The sequence below is a fragment of the Erithacus rubecula genome, assembly GCF_903797595.1.
Source record: "Erithacus rubecula genome assembly, chromosome: 3".
NCBI lineage: Eukaryota > Metazoa > Chordata > Aves > Passeriformes > Muscicapidae > Erithacus > Erithacus rubecula.
The window spans coordinates 75,342,259-75,357,374 of NC_136689.1; the positions used below are offsets into that span (position 1 = coordinate 75,342,259).

The window sequence follows — 15,116 nt, forward strand, 5'->3', positions numbered from 1 at the left end:
GTCTAAAAAAAGCTATCAGTGATTTATTGCCACAGTTCTGTGAAATGATGAATTTGTAATGCGTCAGTTAATGAGAAAGATGGACTTAACCATCCTCCCATCCCCAGCCAGTGTTCAGGAGGTTTATATCCCCCATCCTTTGATGGCTAACAGCAGCAGTTCATGCAGAATTGGGTGACTAACAGTATGGAGCAGATCCAAACTCAATGGACATGATGCATATTTCCTTCAACCTCAGCAGCTCTTTGTCAGTAGACTTCAATTATGATTTGCATCATTACTGCAAGTCCTGTCTCTCATGTTTCCTGAATAAAAACAGTCATTGTCTGACACGTGTACAAGGGCTGGAAAAAAGTCCTCTCATATTGTTTTTAATACTGCTTTGTTGAGAATGAGAGTAGCCTTGTTTATCCAGTAAGAGATTTAATTTGCAAAACAAGACTGGAACCCTTTTCTGACTCACCTGTTTTGTACCGCGTGTCTCCCATCTTAAGTGTTTCCTTTGCCTTCCCTTAATAAATACCATCTGCTCTAAATAAAAAGTAAGTCAGGATGCTGTGTTTATATTCAAGTTCTTTAGTGCATGTAGATACTACCATATGGTTTTATTTAATTTCTAAAAGGAAATTCCTTCAAGGTCCACCTGTGCAACAGCTGGATAGGAAACCTGCAGAGCTATTACAGTTCCCAAATAAGTAACTTCCTGCCCAGACTTCCAAATCTGCGGAGAGGGTGTGCTTTTTCCCAGTAGCTGATTTTCCACTGTCACACAGTTTATCCACTTATAAAAAACCCAAACAAACTAGCCAAAACCAAACCCCAAAACTTAAATGATATCATAAGTGTCAGATGATGTATATGAGGGAGGAAGTTCTTCAGGTTGGGACCTTCTTTTCATGGCATCATTGGCTAGGACAGCAGGATTGTACCTGACATCAGAAGTCCTGGGACTTACTCCTATACAAATGGAGAGGCAGACAAAGAAAAACAGTATCAAATTAAACATAGTTTAAATATTACCTGAACAGTTTTTCTGCAGATGCAGAAGAGAACCTATAAAGGGTCAGAACCAATTTATAGCAATCTCAGGGCAGGAAAAGATTTTAGGCTAACTTTGTGTTTTCCCAGGTTCAGAGGCCTAGGAGCCAGATGAACTTTTGGTGTGACTCTATATTGCCACAGGGCTAGAACTGGGTGGGAATATTTTACATATACCACACTAATTTGTGTGTTAAAAACTGTTTGAAATCCACCAAGATGATGACAGAAGTTGTCTCAGAATATCTGAGTGATCCTCTAGGCCACTTAGGGAAACTACTTGTTCCAGTGTCTTCATTTATACCAAAATATGTTACCCCCACAGGGTGACTGTTCTTGGAAAGAGTGGATTGGGCAGGATATTTCTATTTCTCCCTTTGAAGCTTTACTGTGTTAATCATTAAATATTTTGGAAAGCTCAGCCATGAGGTCTGTAACTTGGGGCATTGGCAACTAAGGTTCAGTGTGGGAGTCCAGGGTTTTTCCCTGGCTCCTTTGGGGGTGCAAAACCCCCCTGGCAGACCCCTCAGAGACCCCCGAGTGCTGCCCAGGAGCTGCAGGGGCTGGATTTGGCTCCTTGGGAAAATCTGCCCACGCTGAGAGAAGAGACACAGAAAAGAATGATGAGTAGAGTGTAAATTAGATTGTTAAAATGTAGTATAAGTAGTTTTTTAGATTGTTTATATTAAGGGCCATGTGGCCAAGATGGAGGACCCTGGGTGTGGTGGACTTCTTCCTCCTTCTTCTTCATGTCATCCATGCTCAAGTTGCACCCTGGGAACCACAGATTGAATGGGGAAAGAACTGGACATTGCAAAGAGGTTACATGGCATTGGGGAAAATTTGTAAATATTGTATACGTAGTTTAGGGTATAAAGACCTTGGTTCAGCCCTCCCAGGAGACTTTCTGCTATGGTCGACCTGCAGAGCAGACCTGTGCCGGGCTGCCAGAAACTTTTTTAAGATAAGACAAATAAACAGCCCCAAAACAACTCAAGGTCGTCTCGAGCTGCTTTCTTGTCGGCGCCTCCGAGAGAACCAGACTTTTTACCACCTCCATGCCCTCTCTGGGGAGGTCTCAAGCCTGAAGAGACCCTCAGAGATGGGACAGTTCAGGTCCTTGCCCCACAGAACATGATGAGTACCATGAGAAGGGGACAATTCCAACAGCAGAGACTGGGAAGCCTGTTCAGTGCTCACCTGTAGTCTGCTGTCTGTGTTGGGGAGCTGAATCAGGCCAAGGAGTAATTTAATCCTCACCTGGTTTATCAGCTATTTTGATGTATATAATTTGGATCAAAAGTCTCCCCAAATGAATTTTCCATTGATATTAACACATCCCCACAACCTTTTCTTAAATCATCGCTATCTGCTGTCAGTTTGGTTGGAGAATTCCCCATCACCTACACTGGGTGTTAACAATGGGGTGGTATAAAAACAGCCACAGGACCAGCTGAGAGTAAGAGATGTTCTAGTCCTGGACCTGTTGTCAGGGAGAGCTAGCAGAGGATCACACCAGTATCTTTCCATCTTTTACTGTATCACTCTCCTGTAAGGCACACCCAGGAAACACAGGAAACAGCACAGTACAACCTTAAGAGAAGAATATGATGATATGGAGATCAGAAAATGATAATATGATAACAACTTGGTATATGTAAAAAGTAATTGTAGGAAGGATGTGTTTACCTTTGCCAAAAGATAATAAAATGTCTAGAAAGTCACTGCCAAAGAAAACTGAGAAATAGAGAGGTTTTCCAGAGGGAGAAGTCAGAGCTAGGTTAAGTGTTAATCTATTCATAAGCTGCTCTATATAAGACAGAATAATCAACATGATCAATGATATTTATTTACCTTATGATAATAATAGTATTTTATGTTGCTCAGGATAGTTTCATATTATTCATAACACAGTAAAAGAAGAGATATCTTCCTAGACATTGCTAAGCTATACTTTGACTGCTGCTGCCTTCAAATCTTCTTCGAAAATCAGACCCTGAATTTACATAAGAAAACCTTTTCTATTTTACAGAATAGGTTTGTTACTTGTTGTTTCTTAAAATAATATTGTAGTTTCTGAGTGAACTTTCTGTTCACTCTATATCTAAATTTACACATGCATCATTGCTGTAAATATCTGTTATAAATCTCTCACAATACATTATTTTGTATTAATATTTATTTATCTGGCATGCTGCATATTTGAAAATTCAACTTATCTTTTTTAAAAAATTCATTGTTATGACAGCTTAAATTTTGGGAGATGGGTTCACTGAACTCTTCTGGTTCTCTGGTAATTAACATTTGTGATTTTTCTTTTTAAATATTTTTCATCTGTTCACTGTTTACAAAAAAAACGAATTTTTTGTGTGAATGGCAAAGTATTGATGGGTGATGAATGTACTCTCCTTCATATGGTATCACAATCCAGACACTTTTCCAAGTATTAGAAAATATAGCCATTTTATAGGTTTTACTGGAATATTAATTATCTAATTTTATAATCCTATTAATTAGATAATTTTAACAGGACAAGCTGAATTCCTAATCCCAATAGAATTGTTCTCTGACTAAGGCATGAGTCCAGGATGTCTGGATTACATGTCCCTTTTTGCCAAGTAACTAAATCTCTTTGTGTGCCACTGTTTCCTTAAAGTGGAAATAGCATGTGGAGTATTAAAGCACATTTAATATTAGAAAGGGCCTTGAGATCCTTGCATAAAAGATACCATAGAAAATTATAAACATTAGATTCCATAGGTTCTTATCCACGAGGACTTTATTTCCAAAATTGCTATAAAGATCCAGTTAACGGTACATATGAATGGGTTTCATTATGTTCTACAAACTGAAAATAAAAATTCTAAATCTCCTTGAATACATCGGCTCTAGCCAAGCTTATGACAAACTTGGTTTTGAATTAAAAGGATTTTGAATTAAAATTATTTTTAATTAAGGGGAATTTTTTTTCCAGATATATGGCTAGAGATGCTGAGATAAGTGAACTGATGTTAGGCACCAGGAAGCCCATGCAAATTAGCCCAGACAAAGAGCCCCAGGGATGAGCTCACAGTTTCCCACAGCTCAGAGTGCATCCTTGCAGGGTGCACAGGCAGGTATTCAGTGAGCTGCTCATAAAGGTCATCTTGCTGGGTCACCCCTGGCATTTAATTCCTGGTGTTGCCAGCAGGGCTTGTGGAAACAGAGATGAGTGCCAGCTCTTTCAATTCCTGCCTTCAAGCCATTATGTTACACTTAACTGGAAATCCTAGTTGATTTTAGGAAGGATTTGTAGCAAATTCTGTTCTGAAAAATGCTGAGTTATTTATATCATTCCACTGAGAATCACCTTATTTTTACAAGCAGTACCCCAGTATGTTAGTTGTAAACCAATAAAAGTACCTTATATTACCATTAAGCTTTTTAAATTTGGACAAACCTTATTTGAACAAGTTCTTATATTTCCAAGGAAATATGAGGTATGAAAACAACAACAACAAGCAACACCAAGGATAATGGATATTGTAAAATGCCAATGACTTCAATGGCTGGCCTAAAGAACAAGCTCAGATCAAGAAGCTGAAAGAGCAAAGGAGACAGAAGCTCTATCAAAACCATTTATCAAAATACATTAATGATATCATGCATAAAATATCTAAATTATTGCTACAGTTTTATTTCCCCATGGGCCAAATCCTGTTGCTATTTTCACAACAAAGAAAGAAAAAAATGTATTTACCTGAATGGGAATAGTAGGATTGCTGCATTCTCATGGGGAAATGAGAAGAATGTAGCAACACAAATGCTGGTTATGCATAGGGATGTAAATTTGATGGTGAGTGTAACTCACTTTCCCATGTTCTTCTTTGCCATTTGGTATCTGGTGAATATTATTCAAGCCCTTATAGGCCTAGGAAAAAATGTAGGCAGAATTATTAATTGTTAGGAAATAATCTCTCATGATTTTGAATTGATCTATTTCCAAGCAGGTCAAGTCCAGAGTTGGTAAGCTAATATAAATGTAGATTATCCCCCCAAAACAGCTTTTTTTCCTGGAGTTTTTTCACTAAAATTATGCACTATAAATAATTCAGAGCATTTGCAAGAACATGAAGTGAATTTTGACCTCCCAAGAGTAAATTTAAATTTGCTCCTGGCATGAATAAGAAAACAATTAAATTAATAGCAAGAAAATCACATTCCCTAATTTCAAGTGGGATCTGGACTTTATTATCCCACACAGCAGATGAGCTGCCTTAACCACCAAACTGTTCATTCTTCTGACATGCCTTCCTCATTTCCAACAATACTTTATTCTGGACTGAAAATATAATTAAATATTTCACACTTTTTTTTTTTTTTCTTTAGTGAATATTTTAGAAAAAACAATTTGTCCAAATAAAAACTTTAAAGCTTCTTGCAAGTTTCTAATCCGCTGAACAGAGCTATTAAAGTGAATCTCTATTTTAAACCTTTTGGTCACAACATGCCTTGGTTGTGCCTTTGTTTTTCACATTGCCATAGGAAGGCCTCTGCTGCTCACCAGTGCCTGGGAAAAGAGCTGGGGAGGAAGGTGGGGGAGTAGAAGATGCTCAAATTCCCCCAAAATCATCCTGCTCATGGACATGGATTCAGTCAGCTGGATCCAACACTCAACATCTTCCTGAGCATGCCCCAGAAGTAGGGTAGCTGAGCTTTCTGGTGATTTTGGGTACAATCTGATGGCTCCTTGATTTTTTGTGTTCAATGGCAATGCTCTAGCAACTTTTTCCTCTTAACAAGAAGTACTAGAAGTACTGGCAGGAGAGCCAAGCCTGAGGAGGAAAGGTGGTCTTTGGGCACCTGCAATAGCCCCACTCCTGAGACTGTAGGGTAGGGGAACACTGTGATCAATGCCAGACCCTCCCTACGGAAACTTGACAAGAAAAGAGGCTTTTTCCACTCCCTTCTCATCTGTGAGCCCTTAAAACAGCCTCTCATGTCAGCCCATAGCATAATACCAAGGAGAGAAAGTAGAAGTAGAGAGTTGAGAAAGACCTTTGTCCTCCCTGTGTGAGTGGAAAACAGAAACCAACACCACAAACCAGCAGCCTCTGTTCTATTGCTTTTACTACATGGATGGAATATCTTTGGGCTGGACTGATGTTTTCAGCTGACTTTAAACTCCACACTAAAATCCTTATTTCAAAGCAGCAAGATTATATGTGCCCTTGGGTACAAAAGCCTTTGGATCCTGTTGAAATGGAAGAAAAAATAAGAAAAAGGGATTGTCGTTAATACTTTTCAAATTCTGATTAATAACATGATTTTCATTTTGAGGCTAACATGCTAAATTTTAAGGAGATCTGTTGCAAGAGATAAGTGACACTAGAAGAAACATGAGGGATTATTAATGGATGCCCATGATCTGCTTGCCTTGTTTCTCAGAGGAATTTTCCAGATGTTGCAGTAGCTGCGCATCAGCTTGCAAGGTTCTTAAATTAATTTCATGCTGATTTTTTATTACTTCATCTTTTCATTTGTGCTTATTACTGTTGCTTGTGTACTTTTAGTCTTTCTTTCTACAGAGGATACCTAAGACTCATTTTTCAAATGCAATCCTTTTGCTTGCTTCAACAGTAATAGATCACAGCCTCCACCCACCTTTTGAGATAAACACTGATTTCTGCTTTAAAACTTTGGTCCCCCTATAACTGAAAAAAAAAGTGAATCTGACACATGTAGAGCACTTGTATTCACAAATAAATAATAAGGTGTTTGATTACTCAGTCAGCATGCAGTAAATGCTGCAATTTAAACAGTATGGGTACTCTGTTTTAATTCTGTACCATCATTACTGCTGTAATTTCATGTGGAAGTATTTGTAGTGGATAAATTATTAGTCAATTGGATCTTTCCTACATAATATTTCATAAATGTTAACAGATATTCCTCAGTTCTCCTAGAAGCTCTTCTTAGTCTGATTACTAGCTCCACTAGCTAGAGAGGACAGGATTATTATTTATGGTTTTAGTACAACAGGAAACCCCAGTTGCCAGTCTCCTCAGCACAAAATCCTAGCATAGCTAATCCAGTGGGGGTAGGGATAACAATTGTACTGCATTTCCAGCTGGGGTCTCTCTATAAAATTACAAAATCAGCAACTGCATTTGCTATAAACAGCCACTGTATAAGCAGTGTAACAGTTACTGTTCCTCTTTTTCCTTCATATTTGTGAGAGTTCCAGGGAAAGCTTCTCCCAAAAAGGACTTTATAGGAAATGTGATCTCTGAAAATGTTTTATATTGAAAAATATTTTATCGTGTATTGAAAATAAATGTTTAATATAATGATTTGTTTTTACCATTTAGGTAAAAAAAATTTTGTCTGAAAAAAATGCAGTGGTTAGAAAACCTTAAGAAACAGAGCTCGGTAGTGATCTGAATTGAACTACTAGAAACATATGGTATTTTAGATGTACTGAAGAATTGGATAATCTCTCATCAGCATCCCAGAAGTATAATTTCTATGTAATATGGACTTTACATGCACTTTCTCATACTTCCTTTTCCTCAGTTTTCCCCACTTTTTGTCCAAGAGAAAACTGAACACATAGGAGCTGCAGGGTTTTTGTTTGAGCTGAAAGATCAGCCAATTTCCATGTGGGTTTTACCAATTTTTCTGGCACAGACCACCTAGGTGCCTTAAACTTGGAGGTTGCTGGTGCTGCTCTAAACATCTGGCAGCGAGCTCTCTGCCAAAGGAGAATTGTTACTGTATGATGACAAAATTAAGGCCTGCACAAATGGAGAAAATTAGGGTTGCCAAGGTTACCTTGAGGCATTTCCTGTCTGCTCCGTGTTTTGCCCTGCAGAATGGTTGTTTGTTCATTTTGATATGGCATCTGTAAGTACGTAAGCTACAGGAGTTTAAAATTGCAAACAGAACTATGTCCTAAAGTGAAAGGTCCCAAAGATAATTCTCCTGCTCTTTTTCCATGCAGCAGTTCCACAGCTGTTCCCAGCATGGGTGAGGGCCAGTGCTGCAGAGAACAGCTGCCTGGGGAAACTTGGTCTGTCATGATGATTCAATAAAGGATTAGGGCTGCTGGTGAAGGAAGCTGTTTTTCTCTGCCTTTCATTGCTTAGGATGAGTTGAAGGAAAGGAGTATCTACTAAAAGTTTAGGTCTTACAGGTTTGTCAGAGACACTTCACCTAAGAGGTAATCTTTCCTCTGAGGATCCAAATATGTAAATGAATGCAGGACACAGCATTGAAGGCATAATCCTTTCACAAGTTTACAAAGTCCCACGGGAGTCAAGTGTGCCTGGCAGGGGGCCAGCAGACCTTGTTAGTGAGTTGCCCAAGGTCAAGAGGAAAATCACTGGCAAACTCACATGAGGAATTCAGGTGTACATACCCAACTTCACACAGGCATGTTTCACTTTAGTGCTGTGGATACACTGTTAGAGTTAGGCACTTCAGAAAGCACAGTAGGTCATGATAAAAATGCATGCATTGTGCTCAATTAGATGTGTTGTAAATTGCATTAGAGCAATGTGCAATAATCAACATAGGCACAAATCCCTGCAGTGTCATAGCAAACTGAAGATTATAGCTGCACACAACTTGAATTGCTTTGCATCATAAAATACAAAATTTTATGATGACCTGAAGATCATTTTTGCCATTCATGTATATTTTAGACATCTTTGCAATTCTTGAAGTCAGTAAATTAGAGGAAGGCTTACAGATTATTTTCCCAACACGTGCATTTTAAAATGTTACCATAATTTGCATTTAGCATAGTGTCCTGGCACACTGGCCACTCTCAAGAGGGTTTGCCTTGTCTACGCCAGTGCATGATCCTTTTTGACAGATGCAGTTTCCACATTTTTTCCCAATATTTTTCCCTCGAAGTAATAGGATTATCATTGTATTAAAGAAAAAAATAAAGTCTCTATAGCAACCATTTTGGTAAGAGCTTTTTTATTGCATTTTCTGATTTGATTTTAGGTGGTTACTTAAATAATAAGTGTCATTTTCCTATATCAGACATCAACAATGTCCTTTCAAAAAATCTGAATCTTAAAACCCTTGAATCTTAAAATAAATAAAAAATTCTTCATTGTTGCAAATGCCCTACAAAAATTGGACCATTCATTTTTAAACTTTCTATTGACATAAATGGAATTTTTCATGTGTTCAACACCAAATCTATGTTTACCCTGAAAAATCAAAGATTAAAAATTAATATGGCTTTTTTGTATTGATTTATTTTTCCCTGACCAATTACACTTCAAAGGAACTAATAGACTGGAATTAGGTTGTACCCTCCTGCCAGTTTATCTTCTCTCTTCTAAAAAATCACCTGCAGATAAGCTGGTGGAAAAGAAGGTGCAGTATCAGTATGGGGAAATGATCTAAACTTTGTTAATCCACTTTGACCAAGGTGATACATTCAACAAGCTATTTGTTTTATGGATATTTATAGTCTCCATAAGTGCTTACTATGAAAGGTGAAAATCAGGTAGATGTAGCTTCCATTTTAAAATGGAAGTCTGCAGGTTTTTTTTAAATACTTTTAAATACATTAGATTTCAAAATGGGGTCCTTCTGGTCTGCAGGGACATTCCCCACTGCCTAATTACTGCTAATGACACCAAAACATAGCCAGTGTCATGAGCATTATTTCACTCTATGAAATCCTGGACTTGCAAGAACAGACTTTGATGATGTGCAGTGTCCCTGCACTAATTGCAAGGGAATTTCAAGAACAATTTTAATTCAGTCCTTGGCTATGATCACACACAGCTGTCATATTTCTGCACCTGTACAATCTGCTTTCTAGTGCCAAATTCTGCAAGTCCTGGCTTTTTGCAGCCCTGAATTCTGGATTTTATTTGCTAGCTATTAGGTTTATTTAACCCTTGCTAGCTCTCAGATTTACTTAACTTTTTCAATACCACCAGATCTGCAATGTTTTCAGAAAGCTACAATACCTTAAACTGTGAGCAATGGGGAAGATAAGATGAGGTGTAGATCAGGCAGATGTAAATTATGTAAACCATACATTTTCTATTTGCTAACATTTCAATGAAATGTGGGCAGGCATTAGGTGACACGACTGAGTCTCAGGGACAAGGGTTTAGTGCATTGTGCTTTGAAACCATTTGGGAGGCTGGCAGTGTGAGTCCAGTAGTCCTGATGGCATGCTGGCATTTTACTGCACCCCCCAGTGCACTGGCTGGGCACATGGAAGAGGTTCTTACTCTAGTTTCCAGATCCCCTGACTTTACTATTAAATATCTTCTCATTCAGTCTTAGAACCGGAATGAACTACATGTCTGCATTTGTCAAACACAAGCGATTGATTCATGGACAGACTGGATGTGAATGTCACAGCCATCATGCAGGTGACCTGCCAGACTGACTCATCCTCACAGAGAGGTAGAATTCCCTTCTCTACTGTGCCATGCAGTACAAACTGGGCAGGAAAATGCACAGTGGATCATCAAAAGGGCTACAATTATGGATGCCATGGTTTGCCTGCTCCTTTAAAGAAGGTAGAAATCTTTTATCCCTGTTTGTGGTGACCAAGGTGGCACAGACTGACAGTGAAGCTGCATCAGGATGGGGATTTTACCACACCCCAGATACACCATTTTTCCACCAGGAAGTGAGCACAGACACTTTCACTGGTGGATTAAGCCCATTCACTGGCCTGTAGACTTGTGTGCATCATGAAGTGTCCCATATTTGCTTTTGCTGGTTTTTCTGCAGAGGGAAGTCTAGTGTTAATGCAAAGTAGAATAGATAGAGATTAGTACTCATGAGCATCAAAATTGCAGCTGAGACAGTGACAGTAGCTGCCACCCAAAGCAATATGCCTATGGATGTGAAGAGTCACAAAAATGAGGGAATGATGAAGAAGGAGGAGCTGAGAGAAGCAAATCTAGGCAAGGAGGTGTATAAGTATCAGCATTTCCTCACACAGAATTTGTATGTAAAATTGTAAATAAGATGAAATTACAGATCTGTATTTCCATTGGGATTCTAACAAACCAGACTTCTCTCCTGTAGTTTATGACATTACCTGGAACTTTTGTAAGAACTGCAGTCTGGTAATTCACAACTGGTTGTAATTCATGCATTATATAAATCTGTCAAGGGCTTTCAATGATACCATAAACAATTATATTATAAATTTAAAATTTAAAGTAAAAGCCTTTATATTGCATATAATTGGACAAGGTACTGGCATCCATTAATTTTAATAATACATGAGGAAGATGAAAACTTGCATTTAAATGTTAGATGCACAGTGTATTCCTTTGAAGGTGAGTATCTTTTACAAAGACCATTTGTACTAGAAAAGACAATATTAAATTTTTTTTTTCAGATCTGTGTTTATTCATCCCATTGCATATATTGTTGTACTTCATCTGTGCACTGTGAGATTCTAAATCATGACATATGTATTCCAGCAAACTAGAATATTTATATACAACAAACATAAAGCTAGTTGTCATCTAGCAATAAGGAAAAGCAGTAAATATCTGATCTGGGAATGGGTCAGTGGGTATCTCATTGTCCTTCAGAGAGATCAATAATAGCTTGTTTGCTGTATCTTGTCATCTTCCCTGGACTCAATGGTATGCTTTACTGACCTTAATAACTACTATAATACATCCAGAAGAAATGAAAAAAAAAACACCTCTTCTCTGTAATGAAAATCTGATAGCTTATCTGTCAAGCTGTCCTATGCAAAGAGCTATGTCCCTTCTGCCCCATCCCCTAGGAAATTGCCATTAGATATGTCACAAGATTATGAACAACCACAGAATTTTATATGAGGTTCATCTTGCAACTCGTCTATACACTGGTATTTCTCTCAATCTCAGTTTTATCTTCAATAAATTTAATCCTGTTTCTTTCTGTATTTTATTTTTATGACTTCTTTAACTGAAGGAATTTTTCATCAGGGAAAAGGAGAGTAAGTAAAAGAAAACTAGGCCCATAATGTACCTCATCACCACTCTGTTTAAATAAAATTAGATTATTATATGTATTCGGAGACCAAATCCCCCATTCTCACTGCATAACTTTCAGCCCAGGAAGCAGCTCTGAAGTGCAGATTTTCCATCACCGTATAACTACAGTTCTTAAAACTAGTGATTTTCAAAGATATTTCAAGACATAGTTTACCTTCAGAATTATTTGGACTCCAAACCATTAGGTAAGAGTATAGTGGTAACAGTTTTGAGGTGTGAATGTTTAAGGGCTGTCTCAGAATTTCCATATTGGCAGTACTTTCTTCATTTCACTCCACTTCTGCAGACAGACTGCTGGTTTTATATAAAGTCTTTACTTGCAGACTTTAAAGATCTGATGTTATTAAACTGTCACTAATTGGATGACCTATTCATGCCTGCAGACCTCACTCTCATTGCCACCCCTGTGGGCTGTGATGTTCCTGACCAAGCACAGCTTTAGCACAGCTAAAGAGACACCAGCTGTTTCACCTATGTGCTTATGTGCTGCTGTCAGGAATATTCATACTGGTGCTGACCCTTCGTGGCAGGCTTCCAGGCAAAAGCAGGATTATATTTAGAAGCTGGATTGCACCTGGTTAACTGAAAAAGCTTCATAAATGCTTTTATTTTGAAATATTTCAAAAGCTGGAAGCTGCCAGCACTTGAGTCAAGAAAACGTTTGCTGATATTTATTTGTCCATTGCATAGCATCCAAGTTAGAGAGAGGGTAATTAGACATAATGTGCCCTTTTTGACTGCTGTTTTATCATGGTGAGCATAAAGACTGACCACAAAAGATGTCATGAGATTACTGTACCAGGAGCACTGATTCTGTTCTGTCAGTATTTCAAATTTTGCTACTCAGAAACTAGACATAGATAAGTCTAAAGCTGAGGTCAAAGCAATTTGACAATAAACTTCTACAAAATGAAGACAATATTCTCTTTGTTGGCCTTTTTCTCTAGATGGGAATGCTTCAGTCTCCATTCTGTTTCCTGCTGGCATTATTTTTTGGAATCTCAATTCTGTCTTTGTGAATTTTTTAGGAATAGTGTAAGGCTGGAAGAAGAAAACCTCATGAATGGATCTGATGTATTTTGGACAAAAGATGTTGGGGGAGGACTACAGAGCAAGAAGTGGTCACTGTGACTGTCCTGATCACACCACCCATTGTAGAGTCTGGGTAAGTTAAGGTCACTCAGAAAAAATCTCCCACTCCCCCAAAGCCAAAAAGAAACCCATTTTGACTGACAGTTTTAAAGCAGTAGAAACATCTTAATTAGAAACCATCTTGATGTGCACAAACTGAGAAGCCTCACATTAAATTTGTGCTCTTACATACTGATCCAATCCCTTGCTGTGCCAATACTGAATCACACTTTGCAGTAGCACTGCCAAATTGCACAGGTGAGGCACAGCTCCCAGAGCTCATACAAGGGAAGAACACCAGAATACCCACAGGATCCCAGTGTGTAGTACAAAGTCTTCTTCTTCAGGGGTCAGGGTTTGCAGCACAGAGTTCTGGCATGGCTTAGCCACAGGTGGAAGACTTACAGATTTGTCCTGTCCATGCATGGTAATGGGCAGCTGCAGAATGAGGTTTAGGCACCATTTGCTCCACTGAAACTGGAGCTGCTTTCCCACTGCATCGCTGCCCAGCCTGAAAATCATTTTGTCTGAAAATCCCAGCACATTTCCAATAGACCATGGGAGTAACTTGCAACTAGATAAAAATAACATTGGGTGTGTTTCATAAGCATTGTTGTCAACTTTAAATGTTTAAAACAGGAAGGATTTGAAAATTAACATTTAAAATAGCCCACACATCACTTCATGCTGCAGGGTTTTATTGCTGAACAGTAGGTGTGTGTTTTAAGGACCACTTCACAAAGTGTGCTGTCCCTCAGTGCAGTTCAGTGATGGCTGAAGCAGAAGCTCATCTTGAGGCAGCTGAGCCATCACAGAAACCCTCATGTTTAGCATGAAGGGAGTCAGTGAACCACTGACTGCTGCCACTCATGCACAGGACTCCTGCCTTAGCCAGACCTCCAGGCAGTTCCAAAAGGCCACTCACACAGCAATAATTTGGAAACAAAAGGTACCTGGCAGCAACAGAAACAAACAGATAGAATAAGAGAGGAATGAGAAGAAAATCCTAGGAGTGCCTCAGCAGATTCCTAGCTTTGTGAGCATCTTGAGGGCACCTTTTCACTGCATGCATACCTAACTTGCTCAACAGAACACTGCCCAGACTTCATATTGCATTAGTACTTTACATCTAAGTATTGAAACCTAGTTGGTTTTAAAATTTCCTCAGCTTAGGTGCTTCAGTAAAACACATAGACTTCTAAAAATAGTTAACTGTAAAATTAAAATTACGTACTTTCTGTAGGAATAGTTATGGATTGCTACATTGCTGCAGTCAGGCCAAATGTTAGGAAAACATGTAAAGACGATTCTGCAATACTGACTGAAATATATTGACAATGATAATCCTTTCTCATCTTACCACTGGGAAGGTCCATTTCTTACATGCCATGTGTTTAATGCAGCATGAAGGCAAAACAGACCCTTACAATTGCTATTCCTTTCAACAATGCCAACATCACAGACTAGAGACATCACGATTATGACTGCTAGAAGATTCTGGTAAACATCTAGTACAGTGGTAGAAGAAGGTGATTTCCAGTATGATGTTTGAATTATTTATCTCTTTTCCCTAAAAGCAGGTGTTTTCTGCAGCAGTAATCATGACACCTGAGTAATAGGAGGAGTTGAATTTCTAATCAGGCTAGAACACCTAAGTATAAACACAGTGCTTAGTCAGATGTGCAGCCTTTTAATCTATCCCTTCCTAGGAACCACAGAAAAACAACTGAAAGTGTGTTAGAGTTGTGCAAAAAGAAGCCACAGGAATTTTCATCAGGGAGAGACTCTGAAGGCAGCCAAAAAGGATGAGAACAAATCAACCTGTCTGGCTCCTTCAACTCTCCTCCTCAGACCACAGTTGTGGTCTGTCTGTGTCCATAGCCCTCTTTACTGGGACAGGGTGACTGGGTGACT

General features: G+C 38.6%; 1 long non-coding RNA gene across 1 annotated transcript; it reads right to left on the reverse strand.

Annotated features, from left to right (window-relative positions):
• Positions 1-13,879: 13,879 nt before the first annotated feature.
• On the reverse strand, positions 13,880-14,618 carry LOC306800307. Its single transcript, XR_013773805.1, has 2 exons — positions 14,563-14,618; positions 13,880-14,155 (listed from the first exon to the last, which is right to left on the reverse strand). It is a non-coding gene; the product is annotated as an uncharacterized lncRNA (long non-coding RNA).
• Positions 14,619-15,116: the final 498 nt, after the last annotated feature.